The following is a 26,919-nucleotide window of genomic DNA, read 5'->3' as shown; positions in this document are numbered from 1 at the left end:
CAAAGGGTTCTTCTCTTTTCAGGGTTTTTCTTTCCTCCTGTTGCATATTTGGATCTCTCTTCTCCTACAGTGAGGATCCTGGTTAAGAATAACATCAATATATGTTCACTCATTTTCTGTCCTACAGTATACATGACATAATATTGGAATTGCCACACAAATGCCACTGCCAACAGTAAGCACAATAAGTAACGAAAGATTAAGATTTCTATGCAGTTTTTTCCATATAACATATCTCAATGAGGGTATGTAAGAGTACTGTGCTCATAAGTTATTTTAATTAATTATATTTTTTATGTCACCAATTTGATAAACACTTAGGTTCATTTGTTTTTGCTTGTATTTTAGCTGCCCCATTGATTTAATTTCATTTCTCTTTTAGTATAGTAAAACTCTTGACAGTCAAAATTGTATAAAAAGATATTCTTAAAAGTCTTACTCCCTTCTTTTCTATTTTTAATATAGGCATTTAGTGCTATAAAATTTCCATCTAAACACTATTTTGCATCCTACTAATTTCTGATATGTTGTATTTTTATTTTCATTTAGTTCAAAATATTTTCTAATTTCTTTTGAGCCTCCTTTGATCCATAGGGTATTTAGATGTATTCTTGGATTCCCATAGTTGGGATTTAGGGGGTATCTTTCTGTTACTCATTTCTAGCTTAATTCTATTATGTTATATATTGTATGTTATTTTAGTTATTTTAATTCTTTTAAATTAAGGCTTATTTTGACAAATGTTTCATGTACACTTGAAACATATGGTTGGTTGGAATAATGTGTTTTTGAATGAAAAGGGAAAATGTTTTTAACCTTTTTATAAGATTAAACCGTAAGTTCTAATTACTTTGTAGTCAGTGGGGTAACAGAAAAGGAGATTGGGATTCTGAACACTTGGTTCTAGATAGGCCTGCTTTTTACTAACTATATTTTTTCAAATAAATCCTTTTGGGCTTTTGTTTTCTGTATTGATGGATTTGATTTTGTGGAAGCCTTCTTTTCTTTAGAATAGAATGCATTACATTTTATAGCATAGATTGAAAAGTTATTATGTTTACTCTTCTCAGTTATTATAACATTATTTTCTTTACTTTTTTTAAAACTCAGTTTGAATAGTATAGTCTCAGGGATTATGTACGATCTTAGGACTCCATAAAATTTCAATTTATTGCAGAATCTTCCAGTTGCAGATATCAAGGTGGGTAGCAGTTTACATTTCTAGATAAAGTTTATTTTTTGGAAGGGAATCAGTATTCTCACAGTGGTTGTATGTCACTGCAATAAAATGATAATTGGGGCTTGTATTGACTTAAGGGGTATGAACATGGTAGTGAAAGATACATAGGCCTAGGCATCATAAGAAGTACATTGTAAAATTGGCAATTGACAAGAACTGTGAGAAATTTAGAAATACTTTTAGGTTTGTGGAAATGTTGAAGAAAACGTTGAGAGTATAACTTTATAAAGGTGTAGTTTTATAGTGAAAAGGATTATAAACATGAAGTTGTATTGAAACTTACATTTGCAGTGTTTTAACAACTGGGACAATCAGGTATTTTAAAAGTACTATGAATTTACTTTTCACCTTTGTTGGTAGTGTCTATGAGAATGTCATCAAAACATTGAGGGATTCCTTTCAAATTGTTGGAAGTATTGTATAAGCATTCCTTTGCAGTTTTGTAGCAATTAGGCAAGATGCTTGAGAATATAAATACTGAATGCTGTGCCTTCTTTGTTAAGGAAATAGAAATGCAACATGAGATTTTTAAGGTAAAAATTTACATCTTTTAAAAATTATTATGGTATGAGGTTTTTTTGAAGACATTTGAAACGTATGATAGGATTGAGTTCTGTATAAGGTGGAGATAAACTCTCGCTTTGCATTGGATTGATTTGTGAGATATTGTAATCTGGTCAAGTTGAATGGATAATGGGGAATTTGAGAGATGGTTTCTAATGCTTTGTTTCAGATAATTCAAGATCTGACATCTATGTAACTACTTATGACTTTTGACTAGCTGAGACTGTTTTTTTCAATATTCTTTACCAGCCTAGTTTTAACTTTTTCACTTCCACAATTGAATAGTATAATCTCAGGGAAGATTTTAGGATTTAGAAAACAACAACAAAATAGCAGTATCCTAGGAAAGTATATCATTAGTACTATTTTAAGATGCTAGATTTTTAAATAATGGTTATAATTCGTGAACAATCTTTCTTACATTTATTGCTTGAATGAACAGTGTGCAGTTGCTGAATTTATTGTTCATTTTTTGATTTGGGGAAGGACTGTTCATCCTTATCTTCCTCTCTGGAATCTTAAGTATTACTAGAAATTATAAAGTTAGGTAATTGTCTTAACAAACCTGTGTCTAGTTTTGTAGACTCTATAGATTTAGGATAGGATCTGCTGGCTCTCAGCTTCATACTGGACCCTAACTAGATGATCCTGGTCCTACTCCTAGTATTTGTCTGTGTGGTCTTGCTGAGATATTTGATCTCTGAGGAGGTCTCTCTTAGGTTTACCAAGTTGATCTTTCTCTTTTAGGAAGATAAGACAAACTTCTCTTTGGGGGCAGTCCCCTTTTTGTTCTAAGGTGCCTCTCAAATTAACAATTGTATTCATATCACAAGTTGTCCAAAGTGGGAACTGTAAGTAAGCATTCTTGGTGAAAATATACCATTTAGAAAGAAATTATTGGAATTAGAAGAAGCAGGCTTCTGTTTGGCTTGGGGACCAGGGGTGGGCTGGGGTGGTTAGACTGATTAAAAATGTCTGTTTTGTGAAAGCATTGCTTGTGCACCTTATGTATCAGAATTACAACCCAATGGTTGGCTGCCTTCAAGTAGAAACCTGACAGCAGTTCCTGGTGGATTGAAGGTTTAGAGAGATCTGTAACAGGCCAGGATCTTAGAGATAAAACAACCCAAGACCGAGGAAAGTTATTGTGAGGTTTTGATGAGTTGTTTAAAGTAAAGTTTGTCCAAAGGATGTTTAGGTCTGGGAATTGTTCAGGGAACTGGCTTTTTGGGGCCTATGCTATCCTGTTTCTTAAAGGCTCATATAACAAAAATGTCTCACAGCTCAAGACAAGTAGGTTGTAATGAGGCAGTTATCCATTAGGATAAAAGTTTTCAAATCTTACCAAATAATGTGTTATTTAATTTAGAGAATGGAAAAATAAGTTGGTTAGTTAAAAAAATAATTTTTAGGTAAATATAACAGATAAAATGGGACAAAAGGACATATAGATATTTATATTTTGAATAAAGAAGGTACCATTGTAAATATTAACCTAAACATTTTTTAGATATATAAGAATATTTATTTGCCAGGTTTTTCTTCAAAAGGTTATTGGGGTGAGGGGAGTGCAGGGGGAGAGATTAGGGGAATTTATTTGCATGTGTGCATAGCCCATGGACACAGACAATACTGTTGTGAAGGCTTGGGAGGGGCAGGTGCCGCCGGGAGGAGGGGATCAATGCGGGGGAAAACAACAAAAAAACAAAGGGTACATCTGTAATACTTTCAACAATAAATATAAATTAAAAAATTAAATTGAAGCCTTTATCTACTGAAAAAAAAAGGTTATTGGTTTTAAAAGTCTTAAGATTTTCTAAGCAACAGGGCCAAGTAATTTGCCTTAAAGTTTTTCTAAATGCCTAACTTGGCCACCTGATTGCTTTTGAAATCAATTTCTGAGTTAGCTATTAATACTTTTAATATGTGAATGAAATTACACAGTTGTAAACCTAACTTGAGCTTATGTAGAACAGGAATTTGCAAGATTTTATGCAAAACTTTTCCTGCTATTAAAGAAAATCATAGGAAATCTCTTGATGGTAAAATTTATGTTTACATTGAAACTATTCTTAAACTTTTAATTCAAAATGACCATACATATTTAATTTGCCTTTATACAGTCAGCAGTAATAAATTAAGATACATTATTAGGAAATTCAGATTTTCAAATTAGTGACCTTTGTATCATTAGGATGATGACTTGAAGTTATAGTACTAAGAAGTGCTTTTTCATCTGGATTGACTCCATAAAGGAAGTCATAGGCATGAGTCTGCAGGATCTGAGCAGGGCTTGTGCGGACAGGACGTTGTTGACATCACTCATTCATAGGGTTTCAGGAGCTGGAACTGACTCAATGGCACATAACATAATTTTTCATCTTAAAATTTTATTAAACTTTTTTAAAATAAAAATTTTGAAATAATTGAAGTAAAATTAGCATACAGAAAACTGTTGATAAACTTTTCTATATTAATGAATTTTTACAAAGTGAACACACATTTTAATTTCAGGCTAGATCAACATATCAACTCTTCTGAAACCTCCCTGTGCCAGTCAAATAATCTCTTCACCCCCAAGGTAATTGTTATTCTGACTTTTTGATCAGAGATTAGTTTGGCTTATATTTTAATATGTATGCATCTCCCCATGTGCGCCCCCCCCCCCCCCCCCCCCCAGGCTTATTTCACACAGTATTATGTTTGGGAGATGTAGCCTATTTTGTGTGTGGCATCATTTTCACTGAGGTTTAGGAGTCCATTGTATAAATATACTAGTTTATTTCTCCCTTCTACTGCTGATGGACATTTGGATTATATTCAGGTTTGGACCCCTTAATAATGCCGCTGTACTAAATCCTGTATATATCGTTTTGAGCACATATATACACACTAGAGGCCCAGTGCATGAAAGTCGTGCATGGGTAGGGTCCCTAGGCCTGGCTGGCAATCAGGACCAATCTGTGGGGCCCCCGCTGGCACCTGCCTTGGCCGGCCTGGCGCCACCCACTCGCCGGCCCTGCCGCCGCCGCTGCCAGTCGCCTCCTTCTGTGGGCGACCAGAGGGGTGATAGGGGTGGGGGGAGGGGGCACTGGCACCTGCCTTGGCTGGCCTAGGGCCTGAGGGCTGGGGGCAGTGCCTGTGTTGAGCATCTGCCCCCTGGTGGTTGGTGCGCTTCATAGCCACCAGTCGTTCCGCTGGTTATTCTACTGTTCGGTCCATTTGCATATTAGGCTTTTATTATATAGGATAACTATTGATTGTATACCTGGGAATAGTATGACTTAGTCATTGGCTATATGTATTTTCACCATTAGTAGATACTTCCAAATAGTTTTCTATACTGGTTATACCAATTTACACTTCTACCTGCAGTGCATGAGAATGCCAGCTGCTGCACATTCTCACTTATACTTGGTATTCTGTTATGTTTTTAGGTAAAAAGTAGTCATTTTGGTAGGTAACAGTATCTAATTGTGGTGTTTTTTTAAATTTTCCTAATGATTAGTGACATTGAGCACCTTGTCAATATGTTTATTGGGTTTTGAAGTTATCTTTTGTGAATTTCTGTTTGGTCTTTAGCCTATCTTAAAAATTGGGTTGTTTTTAAAAAAATATTTTGTATATGAGTTCTTTGTTGAACATGTGCATTGATATTTTTTCCTACTCTATAGCTTTCATTTTCACTTTTTAAAGAACAACTTTTAATGCTAATGAAGTCCAGTTTTTTTTGTTTTGATCTTTCTGTCTTAAAAAACCTGTGCTAACCTCAAAGTCATGATGAGATTTTTCTGTCATCCTATAGAAACTTGTATTGTTTTAAACTATTGTTTAGGCCTCTGATATACTTTTTCTTACCCGCTTTTCCCTGGTTTGTGGATATGGATGTCATTCATTTGATCAATTTTGGTTTTAGCAGTGGTAGTGATAGAAAATCTTATTGGTATGGTTTACTCATAAGAAAACCTTTTTATTTTTATATATGGCATTGTTATTTTGAATATGGTAACATTTTATGCTAGTTAAGATAGATGATTTATTATTCTGAAGATTCTTGAAAAGGACTCTAAAGCCCTAACCGGTTTGGCTCAGTGGAAAGAGCGTCGGCCTGTGGACTGAAGAGTCCCAGGTTTGATTTCAGTCAAGAGGATGTACCTTGGTTGCAAGCACATCCCAGTAGGGGGTGTGAAGGAGGCAGCTGATCAATGTTTCTCGTTCATCGATGTTTCTAACTCTCTATTTCTCTCCCTTCCTCTCTGTAAAAAATCAATGAAATATATTTTAAAAACAGAAAAGAACTCTAAAAACATCTGTTTTTTTCTGACTTCAAAAGAAGTAATCAGTTTTACCTCTTACTATGTCATGTTCTTTTTTACTTACTTTGTTTTTGAGGAGTCATAGTATGGTGCCTTAAAGACATGAGGTTGTACAGTCAAAGGCAGCTGCTATATGTAAGCAGATGACTTAATCTCTATAAGGCTTGGCTTTTTGCCTATAAAATGGGGAGTAAATGAAGTGTTTTAAAAAAATGTGTATAATTGTTTTTCAAGGCCTGAGCAATGTGCCTGACAAAGACTAAGAGCTCTATAATATTTAGTGCTTTTATTCTTGAATTTTTGAACTTTATTTTGAAGGTTATTTTGACTTAATACTTGACTGAGAGGATATATATTATGTTTATAATAAAGTTATTAGATAGAGCTAACTTTTGTAAATAGTAAAGTTAATTTGTCATTTTAAATGTCTCTTTTTATGTGATTAAATCTTTTAGTTTTTTAGTACTCACATAGGATGGATTTCAAAGTGTTTCCTTAAATTAATTTTTAAATAAGAGTACTTTGTAAAATATCTTCTCAAGGCATTGATTGGCTCTACTTTAACTCTATAGATGCTAGTTAGATGGTAACTAGATAACCAGAATGTAGAGGATAACATTGTATACTGATGGCCTAGAAGAATTTAATATATGGATGCTTCTCTAAGACATTGTTATTAGCATGCTTGGCCTGTAATTTTTAAAATCTGATTTATTACAGAGCTCACTCTTTTTGTAATCTAGTAAATTCTGCCAATATCTTAATAATTTTTTAGCTTTTCCGTATCACATATAAAATTTCAGTAATATATAAGACTAGGAAAAATGTTTTATATTTGTCATATGCCAAAGTGTAGAAAGACAAATTGTTCTCATAAATGGGATTCTAGGGTAAACTTTACAGAGTAGGGTTAACTTCTGAAGTTGAAAAATTATTTCTTCTTGTTTCTTATTTAGGGAGTCTAAACCATCAGTGGGATTTTTAAAAGGCTATTTAAATATCTGGTAAGTACATACTTTTTATATTAAATAGTGCATGTTACTTAAGTTTACATGTATGTAACATTAATGAGATTTACAACAGCCACTGTAAATAACAGTTATAATTTAGATTTTTAAATTGTTACCTGATACTGGAATTTCTTCTCTTTATATTTATTCTGCTCTCCTTCTGATTCTTTCTACACATTGTATTCAGAAAATTCTTTTAATGTGCAAGCTAAGTATTAAAGGAATTCAGAGAAAGAAATGTGAATGAAACAGGACCTTTCCTGCCAAGATTTTTGTAACAGTTTTCTATTAGCTGTTGATACTAGTACAAATTTCTTCTTTAGCCATCCATTACTTGAGTCCTCTTTACATTAGGTCCTGTTCATCACAATAAGACAACATGAAGACCAGTACTCTGGTCAGGCCCTATCTGGGCTAGTCCAGTTTCTTTTTGATAACATTATAATATGAAAAATTTGTTAGGTATCTGTAGTTAAGAATTTAAAAAACTTATTAGATAAGGTTTTAACCTTTTTATACTTGAGTAAATGTGGGAGATTTAATCTCAATATGTTTACTTCAACTATATAGTATTTATATAGATATAACAATGCCTTGGTTAATCATGATAGCTGTTAAAATTATTAAATAATGGGGGGTAAGTACTGAGGCATTGATTAATCAAATGTTGTAATAAAAATTTTTGATTGTTTTAATGTAAAAATATCTTTAAGGATGAATATACCTGTTTGATTAGCTAAAGGAAATTTCCTAGCTACATGAAGAAATATTTAATAAAAAACATTAATTTCTTTTATTATTCTTTATAATGTGTTTGAAACAAATATTCAACCAAATTATGTTTCTAAAATTCTATAATAATAATTAATGCTTAAATATTCAACAATTATACTACTCTATTTATTGTATAATGAATGTAATATTTTTAGGAGCAAATGATGTTACAAGAATTTTTTAAACAAATTTTTACTACTTTAAAATGTGGTAACTGATATCTGGAGATGTATTAAATAGAAAAGAGTAATTTATTGACATTTTCCTGCTCATTGATATATGTATTTGAGTTAGTCTGAGGGAAGTAATCATCTTTGCATTATATATGTTTATGACATACTAAAGGCCCAGTGCACGAATTCGTGCACCTTGAAAGGAACTGTGGGCCGCAAGGCTGCAGTGGGCACAGGGGCGGGTCTTGGCCCATCCTCCATGCCCTCGCCTGGCCCCTCCTGCCATGGCCCCCAGTCCCCTTTCTGCCGGCAGCCCCACTCCTGCTGCCACTGCTCCCATACGCTGATGGCACTGGCCCCACTCTCATCTGCTGATGGCACAGAGGGGCTGGTGCCAGCAGCAGGTGTGAGTGGGGCCATCACCAACAGCAGGTGTGAGAGGCGGCTACAGGCCCCGATCACCCCTCAGGAGCAGGAGGAGGTATAGAAGCCCTGAGGGGCGATCAGAGCCGGCAGCCACTGCTTGCACCCACTCATGGCGCCCAGTGATTGGGGCCAGTGCCAGGTGTGAGCAGTGGCTCCGATGCTGGCAGTTGGTGCGAGCAGGGCTGGTGCTGGCATCAGGTGCAAGCACTGGGCAGGACCACGGCACGTGGGAGCAAAGAATTTTCAGTAACCACCAGAGGCTCGCCCCAATGACAGCGACTGGCGCCCTGCCTTGGCCTGGCACTCCCGCTCACCTGCTCCACTATCCCGCCATAGCCATGTTCCACGTGCGCCCCCTGATGGTCAGTGCATGTCATAGTGACCGGTTGTTCTGCTGTTCGGTCTATTTGCATATTAGGATTTTACATATATAGATATTTTCCTATTGCAAATTTATTCATTTATGTTTAGTGACTGCTTTCTTGAAATATAGTTCATATACAGAAAAGTCATCCCTAAGTGTACAATTCAATAATATTTAGTGTATTCAGAGTTGTACAATAATCATTACAATCTAATTTTAAGATACTTTTATATCCCTCCAAACCCCTTTATCTTTTAGCAATAACTATCTATTTTCCTTAAAACCCCAGCCCTTAGCACCCTAGGCAATATATTCTCAGTTTGTATCGGTTTGTCTATTCTGGACATTTCATATTAATTGGAATCAGACAATATTTTTCCTTTTGTATCTGGCTTTTTTCATTTAGCATAGTATTTTCAAGGTTTATCCATTTTGTAGCATGTATCATTTATTTTTGTGGCCAGAAAATATTCCTTTGTATATTACATTTATCCTCCATTCATCAGTTGATGGGTTATATCTACTTTTTGGCTATTAGGAATGCTTCTGCAATAAACACTTTTGGATAAGTTTTTTTGTGTGGGCATGTTTTCATTCTTTTACATGTATACTTATAGGAGTGGATTTGCACGGTAATAGAGTAACTGTGTTTAGCTCTGAGGAACTGTCAAAAATGGTTGCAATATTTTACAATTCTACGAACAGTGTATGAGGATTCCAAGTTACTTCACACTCTCACAGATAATTGTTTTTGTCAGTCTTCTTTGGATTTTCACCTTGCTAATAGATGTGAAGTGGTATTTCATTGTGGGTTTGATTTTCATTTCCATAATGCCTAATGAGCATTATTTTATGTGTTTATTGACCATTTATATATGTTTTTAGGGTAATTGTTCAAATCTTTTGCCCAATTTTAAATTGGACTTTTTATTGTTGTATTGTAAGCATTCTTTACATATTCTAAAAACTAGTCCCTTATGAGATATATAATTTGTAAATACTTTCTCCCACTTTATTTCTGGTGTCTTTTGAAATCCAAATTATCTCTTTTTTTCTCTTGTTGCTGCGCTTTTGGTGTCACACTGTAAATTTACTTTTAAATAAATATTCATTGGTAGTCTAGGTCTGTGACAAGATTTTAATTATCACAGGACTATAAAGCATTGGCATTTCCTGTGTTTGACAGCCAAAGCCCAAAGGAAGCAATTATTCTTGTATTTGTGCTTCAATTCCTCAGCGAATTGTTTTAAGAAAAACATTATGTTTTGATCCCATGTGCTACCATGAAAACGTTAGCTGTGTATGATATGTTTATTGATATTAGTCTTATGACTTATATTTAGTTTTTTTGGACTGGATATGAATTTAATACTTTAGTTTATCATGGTACTTGCTGTGTATTTGATTTTGTACCTTAATAAAACCATTGCTTTTTAGGCTAAGCATAGTAACAATTCTTTTAAATCTTTCCTGTGAAGAGACAATAGATTTTGAGAATCTTAGTGATTTTAATCTTGTACAGGTTATTTGTAGGTAATAATATTTCAATGTTTTGTAAACCTACATTTTGAATATGTCTATTTTCCTCTGCCTTATTAAGTATATGCTTTTAAAATTTTATGGGACTATTTTAGTTTCTTATTTTTTATCACAATATGGCTTTTATCAATTGAAGGCATATTTCAGGATATATTGATCTATAATTTTGTTTAAGTTAGTTTTTTAGATAAATGGCAATTAACAGTAGAATGTGGCCACTCTTAGTAGCATTGGTATTCTATGTAAGGGCAAAGGTGTTGTAATATCCTATCTAATAAATGAGTAAGATGCAAATTGACCATCACTCCAACACACAAGATGGCCACTCCCATGTGGACACAAGATGGCCAGCAGGGGAGGGCAGTTGGGAGGGATCAGGCCTGCAGGGGAGGACAGTTGGGGGCGACCAGGCCAGCAGGGGAGGGCAGTTTGGGGGGACCAGGCCGGCAGGGGAGGGCAGTTGGGGGTGACCAGGCCAGCAGGGGAGGGCAGTTTGGGGGGGACCAGGCTGGCAAGGGAGGACAGTTGGGGGTGACCAGGCCGGCAGGGGAGGACAATTAGGGGCAATCAGGCCAGCAGGGGAGTGGTTAGGGGGCAATCAGGCAGGCAGGCAGGCGAGCGGTTAGGAGCCAGCAGTCCTGGATTGTGAGAGGGATCACAGATTGGAGAGGGTGCAGGCTGGGCTGAGAGGCCTCCCTCCCCCTATGCACAAATTTCGTGCACCGGGCCTCTAGTAGTGTAATACATGTATTTTTTATTAGGGAAATTTATTTTTGTTTCTATCTTTTGTATTGTCTAACAATATTCAGTGTTAACTAATAATAACCAAAATCTATTTTAATGAAATTTTATAGAGCTAAGATTATTGATAGTCTTCTTCCTAGTTGATTTTAAATCATGGTGTCCATTGGTTAACAATCACTTAAGTGCCCATTTTATGGGTAATATTGTTCTTCACATTGATGGTTTTGTAGTTTGTATTATACTATCCATGGACGTTTTACAATCGAAAAGGAAATGAAAACTGATATTATACCATTCATGATGGTGTTAAATTTTCCATTGTGATAAAAAATAAGTAAAATATTTAGTTGAGAGAGTTACGTCCTCCTATGGTATGTACCAAATGTGGTGTTTAAGAGGAATTTGATGACCTATTTATGACTGAATTAAGGCAAAATGGTTTTTGTGCATTCTTTCCCTTTTCCCTTCTCTTGTTCTGTATGCTTATTAACATAATTATTGAGCAGATATTCTCTTTGAGTATTTATATTTGAAACTAGAGGCCCGGTGCACAAAATTCATGCTTGGGTAGGGTCCATAGGCCTGGCCTGCGATCAGGGCCGATCGGGGCCTTCTGGCTGCCCGCTGGGGCCTTCCTTCGTTCCGCGCCACCCCCGGTGGTCAGCACACGTCATAGCAAGTGATTGAATCCTGAGGAGACACTTTGCATATTAGGCTTTTATATATATAGATGGGGGTTTAATATTAGAAGATACCCCCTTTTCCTTACAAAGGTAAAGTTTACTCTTTAGTTAAACTAATAATTTGTCATTAAAGTCAATAGGGGCTGCCTTATACTATTTGTACGTAGCAGCTTCCCAGCACACATCCTAGAGCAGGGGTCCTCAAACTTTTTAAACAGGGGGCCAGTTCACTGTCCCTCAGACCGTTGGAGGGCCGGACTATAGTTTAAAAAAAAGACTATGAATAAATTCCTATGCACACTGCACATATCTTATTTTGAAGTAAAAAAACAAAACGGGAACAAATACAATATTTGTATTTGCATGTGGCCCGTGGGCCATAGTTTGAGGAACCCTGTCCTAGAGTTTGCTAATCTGCTGATCAATAATACACCTTAGAGCAGTGATGGCGAACCTTTTGAGCTCGGTGTGTCAGCATTTTGAAAAACCCTAACTTAACTCTGGTGCCGTGAAATTTTTTGATATTTGCAACCATAGTAAAACTTTGTTTTGATATTTATTTTATATATTTAAATGCCATTTAACAAAGAAAAATCAACCAAAAGAATGAGTTCGCGTGTCACCTCTGACACTTGTGTCATAGGTTCACCATCATTGCCTTAGAGCTATTGGTCAGGATTGGTGAGGCTTGTATGGATAGAACTATTCTTCCTCAAAAGGGTATTTCACTATTTATTTAATATTTATTCTAAATGTCACACTGTTTTTGCACAAATGTCTGAAAACCATTGAAAAGTACTATTGACGCCCTTTTCTCCCAGTATAGTTACTGTGGCGACCACATCATGCAGTGAAGTTTTCCTAAAAGCCTTTTCTTTCAGAAATCACTTTTTAAATGAAAAAATCCAGCATGACCCACATTCAATCTAGTAGCCATCTAAATGTTATTCTTATTAATTTTCACAAAATACCACGTGCGGGCGCGCATGTACAGTGCGATTGAAACTTCGTGGCCCATGCGCAGAAGTCAGTATTTTGTGGAAGAGCCACACTCAAGGGGCCAAAGAGCCGCAGTTTGCCGGCCGCTGTACTAGAGTTTTATCAGTTTACGGTACTCTTCTGAGAGGTTCACATTTCCCCTTATGGTTTAGCATACGTGCTTCCTGGTAAGCCTTATCTTTTTTTTTTTTTTTTTTTTATCTATTTCATGCTGAATATTATATGAAACCTTTCCACTGCCCTCAAATGATCCTAGCCCTATTTTGCTTACTACTTTTTTATTTTATATGCTATAGTTTTTCTTTCTTTAGTTTATCTTTATCCAAAGAATAAAATATTTTTTTTAGAAAGTGAACATCTGTATTCTTTTGTTTTGTTTGTTAATTCTCACCGAGTCTATTTTCCCCCATTGATTTTTAGAGTGGAAGGGATGGGGAGACAGAGAGAGAGAAACATCAATGTGAGAGTGACACATCCATTGGTTGCTTCCCACACCCGCCCCGATTGGGGATCCAGCCTGCAATTGAGGTACATCTGTATTCTTAATCTGATCCTTCTTCCATTCACTGGAACTTTGCTATTTCCAGTATTCTCCCTCCTTATGCTCTGTGCTGGGTTGTTTGCCTTATCACACTTAATCTTGAAAAATGCCTTACTTCTACTTGACTATCCTTCTCATTATCACCAAACTTGTTTGATTTATAATTCATGCTAAGTGTCCAATTTCTTAACTCTTATTCAACCACCTTCTGTAGTTTGCCTATTGTTTCTACTAGAGTTTTGCTTTCTCAAGTGAAAGTAAACCACTTTTCTCACAAAATAGCTAGATAGGCATTGGGTAAGCTGTTAAAATGCTGTATATCATTCCCAAGATAGGATTAAGTTCCAGTTACTAAATCTGTGTCTTTTCATTTCTCATCCTACCCTACCTTTTTCAGCACTTAGTATTTTTTTCTTAGCAGCCACTTCTCCCTTGTCTTTTATGATAATTTACTTAAATGGCTTTCTGTCATCTCTCTGACTACATATTGGGTTTTTTTGTTATTGCTTTTTCTTCATACACCCCTTAAGTATACTCTGGGTTGAAGCTTTGCTCTTTGCCCCTCCTAATCATATCATACATTTCTAGAATATGGTCTGTTTTCATTATGTGAATTAAGACAAATTTGTGATGCCTTATAAATGTTATGTTTTCCTTCATTATCTATTTTCCCTCAATTATTACATTCTCAGCACCCAAAATTATTATTTCTCATCCTGAAAAATTTGCTTTGTACAATGCTTGATATGTTGTTGGAACTCATACATGCTTGTTGAGTGAGTGAATGAACTCATTATCTGAGTCTCCCAGTCTGTTCAGTTTGTTCTGTTTAGATAATGATTTTAACCATTCTCCTGTTCTCATGTCACAGCCCTGTAACATCTGTGGCACACTCTTGTCTACACTTGTTAACATTACTTATCATATTTTGGTCCTAAGCTTAACTAATGAGGCAGATGATATTCTTATTTGCAGATGGTAGAAATAAGGGTCACAGAGATTATAATTTGCTTATGGTTTCATAGGTAGTGGTGGAGTCGAAAGTTAAAATGAGGTTTCTGATTACACGTTTCCTGGTTTTCACAGAAAACACTCTTTCTAATGATAAAAGTAGTACACAGGCAAGAGAGAGTGCTCTCCAGTATTGTGTGGGTTCAGGGAGAGAAAACTGGAAGGTGGTTGTACTTTAAATTCTTGTGTGATGAGATGAAGGCCTTAATTTGGTGGGAGGAATGGAAATCAAGACTGTGAATTTTTAATCCACATTAATAGAATTTTGAGATTCTTAAATCCAACAATGATGCAATGATGCCAGTAAAGTAGTTGAATGAACCATCCTTCCAATAACAATGATAAAAATCTGGATAAAATATTGAAAGAAAAACTCCCAACTATTTAGAAGCAGTGGAAAATCGTCAAAAGGAAGCAGAAGTCAGATGAGGTTATCCTTAAAAGCCTGCAACTGTAATGTGTAAGAATTGTATGTTTGTGGCTTTCTTGTCTTAGGGTGCATACTAGCCGCTTGTAGTTGCAGTGGCATAAGACAGAAGTTAGGGCTAGCCAAGCATTGGAAATTTACTGAGGGAAACTCTGGAAGCAAGAGAACCATTGAAAAGGTAAACAAAAACATGGAATTATTTGTCAGTTCACTGTTACTATAAGCAATTCTAAAAGAAGTAACATTTCATTTGGAAAGAGTTCTATTGGGGGAAAATGGTTGACTATCACTATCTTACACTATTAATAGAATAAACTAAAAATTTTCTGTTTGTTTAGTATTGTTACTTGTCATGGACGACTGGCTACTTTTTTAACTCAGTAAGTATAGTACATCTTTATTTATACAGTAACATGTATTTACACATAGTACATCTATGCTTGTACTAGTCCAGACCTTGCTTTTGAGGAATTTTGACTTGTCTGGATTCATTTGTTATTAAAATTAGTAATTCTAGCTCCAATATGATTAAAAACCTTATGTTAAAATATAAACTCTATAGAATATATCCTGGATAGTAAAAAAGAATTGAAAATGTTTTTTGATACAATGTTTAATGATATATCATATACTTTGGCTTAGAGCCCAGATGTGTTGATTTCCTAATAGTGTCCCTGTGGTATGCTGGACCATGCACATCTGGATCATTCTTTTTAGTTGACTTAAGTTGATATATATTTTTTACTTTGAGAGTTAAAAATTTCAAAAAGCTTGTGGAAAATTTTTTAGAAACTCTTAAAAGTGAAAATAAATGTACCTTATCACTCGTATTGTTTATGTTTGACTACTCTGTCAATCTGCTTAGAAAATTTATCTTAAACATCAAATTACAAAAGTTTCTTGAACTTTCTCTTTTTTGGGGGGGAGGATAGATGTGGTGGAGAAATCCTTTGGAAACTGAATACTACCACCTTTTACCTTCTAACCAGAAATCTTCCCTAAATTACACAGTTAGTATCTATGTTCCTATATCAATTACCTCACAACTGGGTGCTTACAATTCAATTCAATTCAATTCAATTTAAACACTAACTACCCATAGTTAGTGTAATACCCTACTAGTTCAAGGGCAAGATTCCTAGCCTTTACTTTGGACACCTGCCACAGGTGGTGTCTCCCAGCAACTCTACTTCTGTCTGACCTGGCTACAAATTTAGAGATTTCTACATGTACCCTTCATGTTGGATTATTTGCTAGAGTGATTCACAGAACTCACTGAAATCTCTATACTTACAATTACACTTTTATTATAAAGGTTACAACTTAGGCACAGCCAAATGAAAGAGAGGACAAGGATGGGGATGGGGCCACACAGATTCCATCCCCTCTCCTCTTGGTATCCCTGCATACTACCTTGCCATCATCAGTGCAGAAGAAAGAAACAGGAGACTGAAGTAGAGGTTAGAGTGATGCACTTTGAAAATTGAGGAAAGGAATTCAGGCAGCTTTCTAAAAGTTGGAAAAGACAACGAAACAGATTCTCTTCTAGAGCCTCTAAAAAGAACACTGGCCTGCGAACACCTTGATTTTAACCCAGTGAAACTGATTTTGAACTTTTACTTCAAGAACTATAAGATAATAAATTCATGCTGTACACCACCAAGTTTGCAGTATTATAACAGCAGCTATAGGAAGAAAATACAGATTTTGGTTCCAGCAAGTGGGGGTGCTACTGCAACAAACACCAAAAACAGGGATGGCTTTGAAATTAGGTAACAGGTAGAATTTTGAGGAGCATGATAGAAAAATTCTAGGTTGCCCTGAATGTACTGTTGGTTGAAACACAGATGTTAAACACTACTGGTGAGGCCTCTAAAGGAAGTGAGGAGTGCAACAGAGAAAAAGTATCATTTTAGAGAATACTTAAATCATTATACATAGAATTGGTAGAAATGGATGTTAAAGATGCTGGAGACGCAGAAGAGTGTAAGGATCATGGTGAAGAAAGCGTGTAGATTCTTAGAGAAATACCCAAATTACCATAAGCAGAATTTTGGTGAAAATAGGAAGATTAATGGTGCTACTAGTAGGAACTCCAAAGGAAATGAACATGTTACAGGAAACTGGAGTAAAGGGGATCCTTGTGAGTTAGCAACAGAAAGCTTACTTGAGTTCTGTCCTTTAGTTACCTGGTAACTGTGTTCCATCTGGCCTGGGCGTAGTAGTCATTTGTATACTATAAATTTGCTCTTCTATTACGTTCTCGCATAAAGTACTTAGTTTTCATTAAAGTGACAGGTGTGCATTTTTATATAAATTAAATTTCTGTTTAAAAAATATCTGTATTCTCCAAACAAATATCTTAGTATACTATGTATACTTATCCTTGAGATGTCATTACTCAAGTCTTTTTGCAGAGATATAGGTGGCCTACATAAAGGTCCCTCTAACTCCAGAGAATCAAATAGCAATTTAAGTCTATTGGCAATTGCTGAACATGTATATGTAAAAGTAATTTACTATACATTTTCCTGACTTTTTTTTAAACAAACTATTTTAAAAAACATTTTGCATAAAAATGGGTATTTAAAAAAATACATTGGTTTTATTCAGGTATCTTTTTTTTATTATTGAAGAAATCATTTAGAAAATGGGAGTGCATTGTTTGCTAGAATACAGTTGACCCTTTAACAGCATGGGTTTGAACTGTGTGGGTCCACTAACACTGATTTTTTTTTTTTTTTCAATAAATACCTGCACTGTTTTTGATTTGCGGCTGTGGATGTGGAGGGCTGACTGTTTGTGTTGATCTATGCCACTTGAGCATTCTTGGATTTCGGTATCCACTTGGAGTCCTGGACCCAATCCGTTGTGGATACTGAAGGACAACTTAAGATTTTTGGAGTCAGAAGTTATATGCAGATTTTCAGATACACAAGGGTTGGGACCTCTAACCCCTGTGTTCAGGGGTCAACTGTAATCTTAAATGACAGCTTTTGTTAATGGTTATAATTTATTAGTGTGATACAATCTAGAAATGTCTGTGCATTTAGTCTTCACTTTATTCTTCCAGTTCTTCTGTATTGTATATTTTTTGTTTGTTTTTTACAAGGAAAATTATATAAAGCATTATTATATTTTTAACCACTGCAAAGTTGAAAATCAGTGTTTAAATATTAAACAAAATTTTGTGTGCTATTTAAGTATGGAATTCTAAAATACTAGAGTTCCCTCTTCTGTCTTTTCAGAGCTATTGCACCATGTTAAATTTTTCAAATTAATTTCAACAAGTGTTCAGCAATTGCCAATAGACTTAAATTGCTATTTGATTCTCTGGAGTTAGAGGGACCTTTATGTAGGCCACCTATATCTCTAGTATTTCTTTTGAGGTTGGAATTTGGTTATAGTCATGAAAAGTAATTTGTAGGAAATATGAGAGATTGGGGTACAAAATGAGTAGCAGTGAAGAAGCATGCAGTTTCAGAATATAGAACAGCTAAGGATTCTGCAAGTCAGTGGTATAAAAAAGAGGAGCATGGGGAGTTGCTCTCAAGTAAGAAAAGAAATGTAATAACCACATACAAAGAGTGTTCTTGTTTGGATTCTGTTTAGATCAAATTACCTAGAAAAGACATTTTTGACACAATCTTGGAAATTCAAATGTTGACTGGTATTAGTAAATACCAGGGAAACTGTTATTTAAAAAATATAATAGTTTCAATTGGATAAGTTTCTATTTGATACATTTTAGTTTTGGAAACTATTGAAGTTGGCTTGTGCTTGCTTATATATTGAAGGTGGCTTGGGCATTGAGGGAGGATGTCCTGACCTGCAGAGTTGTGTTTGTATATTATACATCTTTTAGACTACCATGTAATAGAATGGTTATCATATTTCTTAGAGAAATAGATATTAACTCAATATAAATAGATTATTAAAATATTTTAAACTTTTTGATATTTAGTGTAATGTGTAGTTAAGGAGGAAAGTATAACTTTAAAATGCAGTTTATTTAAAAATAATCATGATTCTTAATTGTCATTAATGAGCAAATATTAATGTCTCTTTTTAAACATATCTATAGGAAGATAATTAAAGATAAATATTAACTGTTTTTCCTAAACAATATTATGTGTTTTTGTTTTCTGATGGTTTTTAAAGCTTTATCTTTGTTGGTTTGCCTTTTGCCTCCATCTGTATGCAACCTAAGAATCAATAGTACATTAAATTAGCTGACATGGAAGGAAAAATAATAAATGAAGATAGCCCTTATTGCTTACATTCTCTTTTAGTTATAACTAATATAAGATCCGGAGGGTATTAGTGGAGGAACGAGGGGGATGAACCATTGCATGTCAAATTACTTCACAAGTAATCTATACTTTGGATCTTTTATTTCATGGTTTTGTTTAAAAACAACATTGATTTTGAGTAGCTAGAAGAATAACTAACTTTCATTAATAGCATTTGGGGGTATTTTTATTGATGCTTGCCTATAATATTAGACACAATAATTTAGTTTCAGGCTTTTGTTAATTATAAAGCTAATAAAAATCTCAAATTATTATATTTGTTGATAATATAAATTGTATGAGGTTTTAATGCATGGTACATTGTCCTTACGTTAAAATGCTGTATTAATTTTTTCATTACCTCTCTTGGCTTCCCAGTCTCACACATCTGTTAGGAGCATTGCATCAGCAGCAATAAGACCTTTTCCCCCAAAGTGTCTGGCATGCTTGTGAAAATGTGACAGAGCAGAGCCGTAGCTAGATTGTATAAGTTCTTTTGTTAACTCATATAATAAACTTAAATTGATAGTACTTCACATTTTCCACGTAATGTGCTCTTTCAGTGAATAGCTGTAGCAAGCAGCACACAGGAAAAGCAGAGTTCTTAGCAATAGCAACTCAATTGCATCTGCAGATGAGGATTTAAAATTCTATGCAGCAGACAGTACCTCCAGCAGGCGAGTAAAAGGTTACTGCATTATTTTGCTTGTTTCCATAGCCTGTATCTACAAAAGGTGTTTGTTATTTTTTAATTCAATGTGAAATGCATGCCTGTTTTTAGATATTCTGGAAATTGATTTATGTATAACATGAATATCAAAAGGGCAGTGCAAGGTGAAGGAAGGGGCAATACTGGCTCTTTTTAGCTTTAAACCAAGGAAGAAATTGAGCATGAGGCACACACAAATAAAGAACCTTTCAATGCCACAGGAAACAGGAAGTTTTAAAAATACATTTTAATTCAAGGTGTTTCTTATTGCATTTAGTTTTTAGACTATCTTCCTCAAAAACAGTGCTGTTAAAAAAGATTGATAATCAATGGTTTATGAATGTTTATTAAGTTATAGTTATTTGAAATACAGTTATTTGTGAAGATTATAAAGTATTTATATTAATGTTATCTTCTCTTGTCCTGGAAATAATAGTATGGATTATAACTACATGCTATACATAAATATCTTTATAGGCAAAAGAGGATGCTTACATATAAAAGATATTAGAATATAGCTAACATATTTAGTACTATTGCTTATGTTTTTAGGGTGGTTTGAGTTTTTTGAATATTTTTAATGAGATGCAAATAACCAAGTGGGAGAAGATTTAATATGAAAACAAGGTTTTTGACAGCTTTCTACTCATTGTCAATACATATTATAGATACATATTCTTTTCTTCTCATTAAAACTCTTCTAACAATTATGATAACCAGGGCCTCCTTGGATTATCTTGCTTATTTAGTCCATAATTATCTACACCACTGTTTTTTGCTATAGAATTTTATTGCTCCATATTCCTCAAGTTTAAGTATAAAATTCAGAGGGAATATTTTACTTTGCACATCAGCCATCATCCTGCCCCCTCCCAGCAATACTCAAAGATCTTTTAAATAGCTACTGTCTAAATCTTGTTAAAAAATACTTATGCCTACATTTCTGCATTTTAGATTGAATAGTAAGATTGAAAATGATCTTGTTAATTAATATATAATATACAAATAAAATCAGTTGATTATTCTTACTGTAAGGGTTTGGCAGGCTTCTTGAATTGGAGAGTCATAAAAGGTCAGCAGTTCTGATTGGTAAGTTAAAGAATCCGTCCAGTAATTTGCTCCCTGTTGTTTCTCAAAGCAATGCAGCAGCATTTCTTTTCCAGATATTGAGCGGTTCTTGAACAGTGTGTATGGGGACAGGGAGGGGTGGGGCTCATTCCTGTTGGTTGTTGAAATAGTGTGCATTTACAGAGGGAACAGGTTGGATAGGCTGAGCTGAAGGAGTAGGCAAACAGATCTAAACTGATGGAGGACAGAGAGAGTGGTTAGTATAATTTTGGGGTGTAATATCTTCAGTTTGCTCCTTTGTTAAGTACTGGGGTTTTAATATAAAACAGTTGGAAATATTAAAGCACCTCTTACCTTCTTTCTAAAGAGTAGCCGGGAGACTTCTGTTCTTAATATCGAGTTTTTCTTGGCAATGACTTTGTGGCTGGTTTCTTCTGTAGGGAAGCTGCTGTTTTATTCTTTTTTAACAGTGTTTCTTTCAGCCAGAGAGCTGCAGAATGAGGCATTTAGCCAATTTTGAGTATATATGGGACATTACCAATTCTGATTTTTTAAGTTAAATTCTCATCTAATGAGCAAGTCAATGTGTGGCTGTGGCTGCAGCATTATTTCTTCTTTAATGAAGAGGTTGAGCCGTTCGACCTGCTGCTCCGATCTGTTCTCTTGTAGCCATACATCAGACCAGTTGCAGAGATTGTCCAGCGCATGTCCCAGGCAACCAAAGGTAACTACATAGATTTATTTCAAATAAGAATATACAATTAAAATGGACGCATTATAACTAGGACCAAATGATTAAATATAAAATACCAATTAAAGATGTTCTTGGCAGTTTTCTTGACCTTGCAGTAGCTATCCAATATCATTTTGTCATCATCAGATTGTGTAGCAATGGAAATGCACTGCAGTAATTGATTTTGTAATAGGATCAGGTGATTTACTAGCTGCACTGACAACCACTTGCTTGCTTGCTCTGAGCTGTGGAGCACTCTAATGGATGTTGTGATTGCAGCCTGGAGTTGATGTGAGACTGCTGGCCATTTAAAGCAGCAGCACTTATTTTTAAAATTAGAATACTAAGTTTCTCTTTTTTGTCTTTGCTTTAAGTTTTGGGTAGCCTCAGTAATTTCAGTTAATTTGAGTGCGCTCCCCCCACCCCCCCGCCCCGCCATGAACTTTTAGAGACTATGTATTATTTCATTCATCAATTCATAAAAAGTCCATTGGTACTACTACTAGCCTTGAATATAATGAAATATAATCTCTCTGCTCCCTACTCTCAGCTTAGCATCAACATATAGTATCAGCATACTCTGGTATTGATCACAGACATATCTTGAAAATATAAGAATTTATTTAACTATCCTTTGTTATCTAAATGAAACAGAATATTCTTAACATTTGCAAATTTCTTAAGTTTAAAACTCTAGCTGTAATTATAATAATGGAATTATGGTAAGTTCTTGTACTACGGAGTTGTACAAGAATTGTTTTGTATCCTTTTTTGGTCTTTTGCTCTCATTGGTTTCATAGATGCAAAGATTTAGGAAATCTGAGTTGGACCAATTTTAAGGATTATTGATGAAAACATAGTAGCTATTTTAAAGTGATATTTAAGGATATAGCAAATCAAAACCTTATTATCCAAGATTATGAATTTCCAGTGATTATATTTTAATAACCTTTGTTTTCATTTTTATTCTATGCCTTTTTAAAAATAATTGATTACAAAGGAAGTATAGGTCTAAAGCTTAAAGTAGAAGAGAACTAGTGTTGCAGAGACAAAAGTAAGACTCAGATGCTAAAGACTTTGTCTATATTCAAATTTTGCTGAGTGCTAGACTTTGTTTATATTCAAATTTCACCAGCTCCTCTACCTCTTTAACTATTCAGTATGTAGAGTGTTTTGTACAGAATCTAACACAGAAAAATACTGTCCTTCTCTAATATATGTTCTTTAACAAGTTTATGTTCTTGCCATGATACAAACACTGTTTCTTCCAATGACATTTAAAAACATTTATATTAATAAATATGTTAATAATTTGCTGTAGAAGAAATTTAGCATAAAATTACCATTATATATACTATTCAAAGCACTGTATGAAGAAAGCTTTTCTTTTTTATTATTTAAATACTTGCCCTTAATGTTTGCAGCCTTAGTGTTTCTTGAAAGATATATTACCAATATCATTCTGTACTTTACCCTGAATTCAGATACTTAAAACATTAATTATAGAATGCTGTAATATAATTTACAAAGTAGTATTTGCAATATTTTATTATTCATTAGGTAACAAGTTTATCCACCCCTCCCCCTCAAATCCCTTTATGAACACTGATTAACATAAGTATGTTAGTATCATTTGAGATCTGGTCAAGGATGTGTCTAAATTTCATATGTATTGAAATGTTAAATAGTAGATAACCAACACATTAATCATTAATATAAGTTTCAGCAGAGTGGTGTACATTAAAGCTTTTTTGCAAAGGGCTGAGCAAATAGGAGGAAAAGAAGGGCATACCAGAAGTGTTGACTACTTAAAAAAAAGATTGATTATAAGAGATAGAAGGTACTATCATTATTCTGTATTTTTTTAAAATATATATTTTATTGATTTTTTACAGAGAGGAAGGGAGAGGGATAGAGACTTAGAAACATTGATGAGAGAGAGAAACATCGATTAGCTGCCTCCTGCACACCCCCCACTGGGGATGTGCCCGCAACCAAGGTACATGCCCTTGACCGGAATCGAACCTGGGACCCTTCAGTCCGCAGGCCGACGCTCTATCCACAGAGCCAAACCGGTTACGGCGATTATTCTGTATTTAAACATGTAAAATAAATAGGCAGTATACATTGTGACATTTTAGCCCCAGTGGAACTGCCTGTTCTTTTTTTAAAAGCCTACTTGTACTTGATTGAATCAGGCTTTGCCACTAATCTGTTTGATGACCTTGATCAAATTTATATATGAACATTTTTAAGGTTCCTTAAACACAGTCTTAAAATTTCCTTTAAAAAGAAATCAATTTGTTCATACTGGTGTGAGGTGTTATAATATTTGACATGGAAGGTATAGAAGTTGGAGTTAGGAGGAAAGATAAAATTTCTTAAAGAATCAGTTTCTAGGAGGTAATGAAATGTCTCCTTTTACTTTTCATCTCTCTTTTTTTTTGTGTGTGTGGAGGAGGGGTGGAGAAGGGTGTGCATGTTTTTTGCCAAGAGCACTGTTTTATCTTTTTGATATCCAGTATTCTCTATATAGCATAATTATTTTGAATAATTATTCTAGTTCTTAAAAGAAAAAATTTGGGATTATTTTCTGGCACTGACATTTTTCTCTGTGCTCTGTAACAAAGGTAATTTTGTTAAATAATTTATTTCAGTACCTAGCATATTTTTCAGTAATCTTTTTTTTTGAAAGGCAGCCTTTATGCTAGTAGTGCTTGCTCCATACATGGTCCATCAGAAGCTGTTGGCTCGGCAAAGTGGTCTGTGGTTTGATTGAGTTCGGCACTTTCGAAGTGATGATTATATCAGAATTATTATAACAAACACTATGGAACCCTTAATTGGACCAGATGCTAAATTAAGTACTTCTATATTATGTCATTTATGAGATAGGTATTCTTGTTGTCATTTTTTAAGACAAGGGAACTGAGGCTCAAGAGAGGTTATATAACTTACCGTAAATCACTCAGCTAGGAAATAGAACCAATTTTCAAAATTTTACTTAAAAAAATGTGTGTGTGTGTGTGTGTGTGTGTATATTATCCCCCCAAAATGTATACATACTCTTTGCATAATTATAAAGGCAGTGTTTATTAAAATACCTTTCATTTTCAAAATGAAGCTATCAGTTGTTAAAGTGTGTATACATTTTTTTTGAACACCCTGTATATTTTAAAAACTTTGGTATAATACTGTATCTTAATATTCTTTTAAAGTATTTACACTTTTAATTAAGCAGTGACTATAGAGATGAAGCCAAGTTTTGGTCTGAAGACCTTATATGGTTACCTAATTTTTGTGTCTTGAGTAGGAAGTAACTGATGCATTCACCTCTTACTCAGCTATTTGGAATATGCTTTTTATTGTTGCTGTAATTATTCATATAAAGCACTTGTTCTCTGTTTTCAGTAATGTTTCTCAAAGTGTGGTTCAGAGATTACTTGCATCTGTGTCATTCAGGGTGGTAGTAAACATAAATCTATGTCAGAACCCATTGACAGAGTCACTGGAATGGGAGCCAAGAACTTTCATGCTCAAACAAGCTATATCATTCTTATGTGTACCAAATTTTGAGAATAATTGATGTTGATAATGTGCTTCTCTTTTCCCTTTATGTATATGTTGTCCGTCAGCTTCCTTTTCTCTAAGAATTGGTTTACAAACCATAGATGATTTATAAAGTCATCTCTCAGACTGTTAAAAACAGGTTTGAGATGGAATGAGCAATCTCATACACTAATGGTGAAAATTAGATTGATAATGTAAATTCTCTCATGGCAGGTATTTTAAGAACTTGCTTAAGTAGTATTTAAAATGCTCATAAACTTCAATCTAGTAAGCCTGCTTCTAAGGAAGTAACTCAGAGATTTACAGAAAGATTTAGGTATAAGGATTATTCCCACAAGAATAATTTGTAATGGGGAAAAACTAGAAATAATTCAGTTTCAAACATCAGGGAAATGGTTAAATTAGTTTATTATATCCATTTGTTTGAGCCACCATCTAGCCCAGCCGTGGGCAAACTACGGCCCGCGGGCCGGATCCGGCCCGTTTGAAATGAATAAAACAAACAAACAAAAAAAAGACCGTACCCTTTTATGTAATGATGTTTACTTTGAATTTATATTAGTTCACACAAACACTCCATCCATGCTTTTGTTCCGGCCCTCCGGTCCGGTTTAAGAACCCATTGTGGCTCTCGAGTCAAAAAGTTTGCCCACCCCTGATCTAGCCTTAAAACATTATATTGGGAAGAATATTGGAAACTAGGAAAATGCTCATGATCCTATATAATAAAAGCATGATATACTAAGTGTCCAACCGATAGTTCGACTGGTTGACCCCTTGACTAGTCGCTATGACATGCACTGACCACCAGGGGGCAGACGCTCTGACTGGTAGGTTAGCTTGCTGCTGGGATCCAGCCGATGGGGACTGGGTGAGAGGGCCGGACACACCCTGGAGCCCTCCCAAGGTCCCTCCCTGCCGGCCTGCCAACCTCCCTTGGTCCCTCCCCAACCAGCCCACCACCATCGGCCCTATCGGGACTGGGCGAGACAGCCCCGATCACCAGCATGGCCGAGGGACCCCACCCGTGCACAAATTTGTGCACCGGGCCTCTAGTATAATATAAAGTCTCAGAAGAAGAATGTAAAATTGTACTTATATGTACATACACATATAGTCCATATGGTATTAGGTTGAAGCATCTGAAATTGTCATTTTTGTAGATCAGGGAGTATCAGAATTTTTATGAAGTTTAACCTAAAGTGATATTGGTTTTGAAAATATGTATTTGTTGTACATAGTAGAGAGGGAGACTAAAAGGAGATATAGCAAATTTATTAAGTGATTATCTGTGGATGATGAGATTTTAGGTAATATAAAATATTTCTTCTTTACATGTCTATATTCTTCAGAATTTCTAAGTCTACTATAATTGCAGCTTTGTCATTGGATCAAGATACTGTGAGAGTAGATTAATGTGACACTTAAAATGAGCATATAATAAGTGAGATCTTTTAGTGCCTAGAGATGAGATTGGACATGTCTTAGAGTTTATGTAAGTTGAAAATAATGAAGAAAGTAATTGAGGAAGAAGTTACATGAAGCTGGAATAAGAAGAGAGTGACAGTGATGGAAAGTTGTGAGTTACAGATGTATCCTTTTCGTTTTTCTCATGCTTAAACATTTATAAATTTCTTAACTTTTTAAATTTTTTCATCAATACATATAAGTGGTAAGCCTATAAAATCACAATTTTTGTTGTAAAAACCTCAGAATTCTGATACTACGATATTTTG

General features: G+C 34.8%; 1 protein-coding gene across 5 annotated transcripts in view; it reads left to right on the top strand.

Annotated features, from left to right (window-relative positions):
* Positions 1 to 26,919, top strand: part of FBXW7 (F-box and WD repeat domain containing 7) — a 177,355-nt gene that overhangs the window by 33,125 nt on the left and 117,311 nt on the right. For 2 of the 5 annotated variants that reach the window (XM_070415316.1, XM_070415315.1), the window contains exon 2: positions 7,077 to 7,124. The exons of 1 other annotated variant lie outside the window; for it this stretch is intronic. The gene's annotated coding sequence lies outside the window, so the exon portion shown is untranslated. Of the gene's footprint in view, positions 1 to 4,336; positions 4,386 to 7,076; positions 7,125 to 26,919 lie in introns of those variants that run through there. 2 more of the 5 variants (XM_070415319.1, XM_070415317.1) reach the window with 2 other exon arrangements.

The sequence above is a fragment of the Myotis yumanensis genome, unplaced genomic scaffold (assembly GCF_028538775.1).
Source record: "Myotis yumanensis isolate MYYU_CA2020_CCGP unplaced genomic scaffold, mMyoYum1.0.hap1 SCAF_5, whole genome shotgun sequence".
Taxonomy (NCBI): domain Eukaryota; kingdom Metazoa; phylum Chordata; class Mammalia; order Chiroptera; family Vespertilionidae; genus Myotis; species Myotis yumanensis.
The sequence above is the reverse complement of the archived record's forward strand: the minus strand, read 5'-3'. Positions and strand labels throughout refer to the sequence as shown.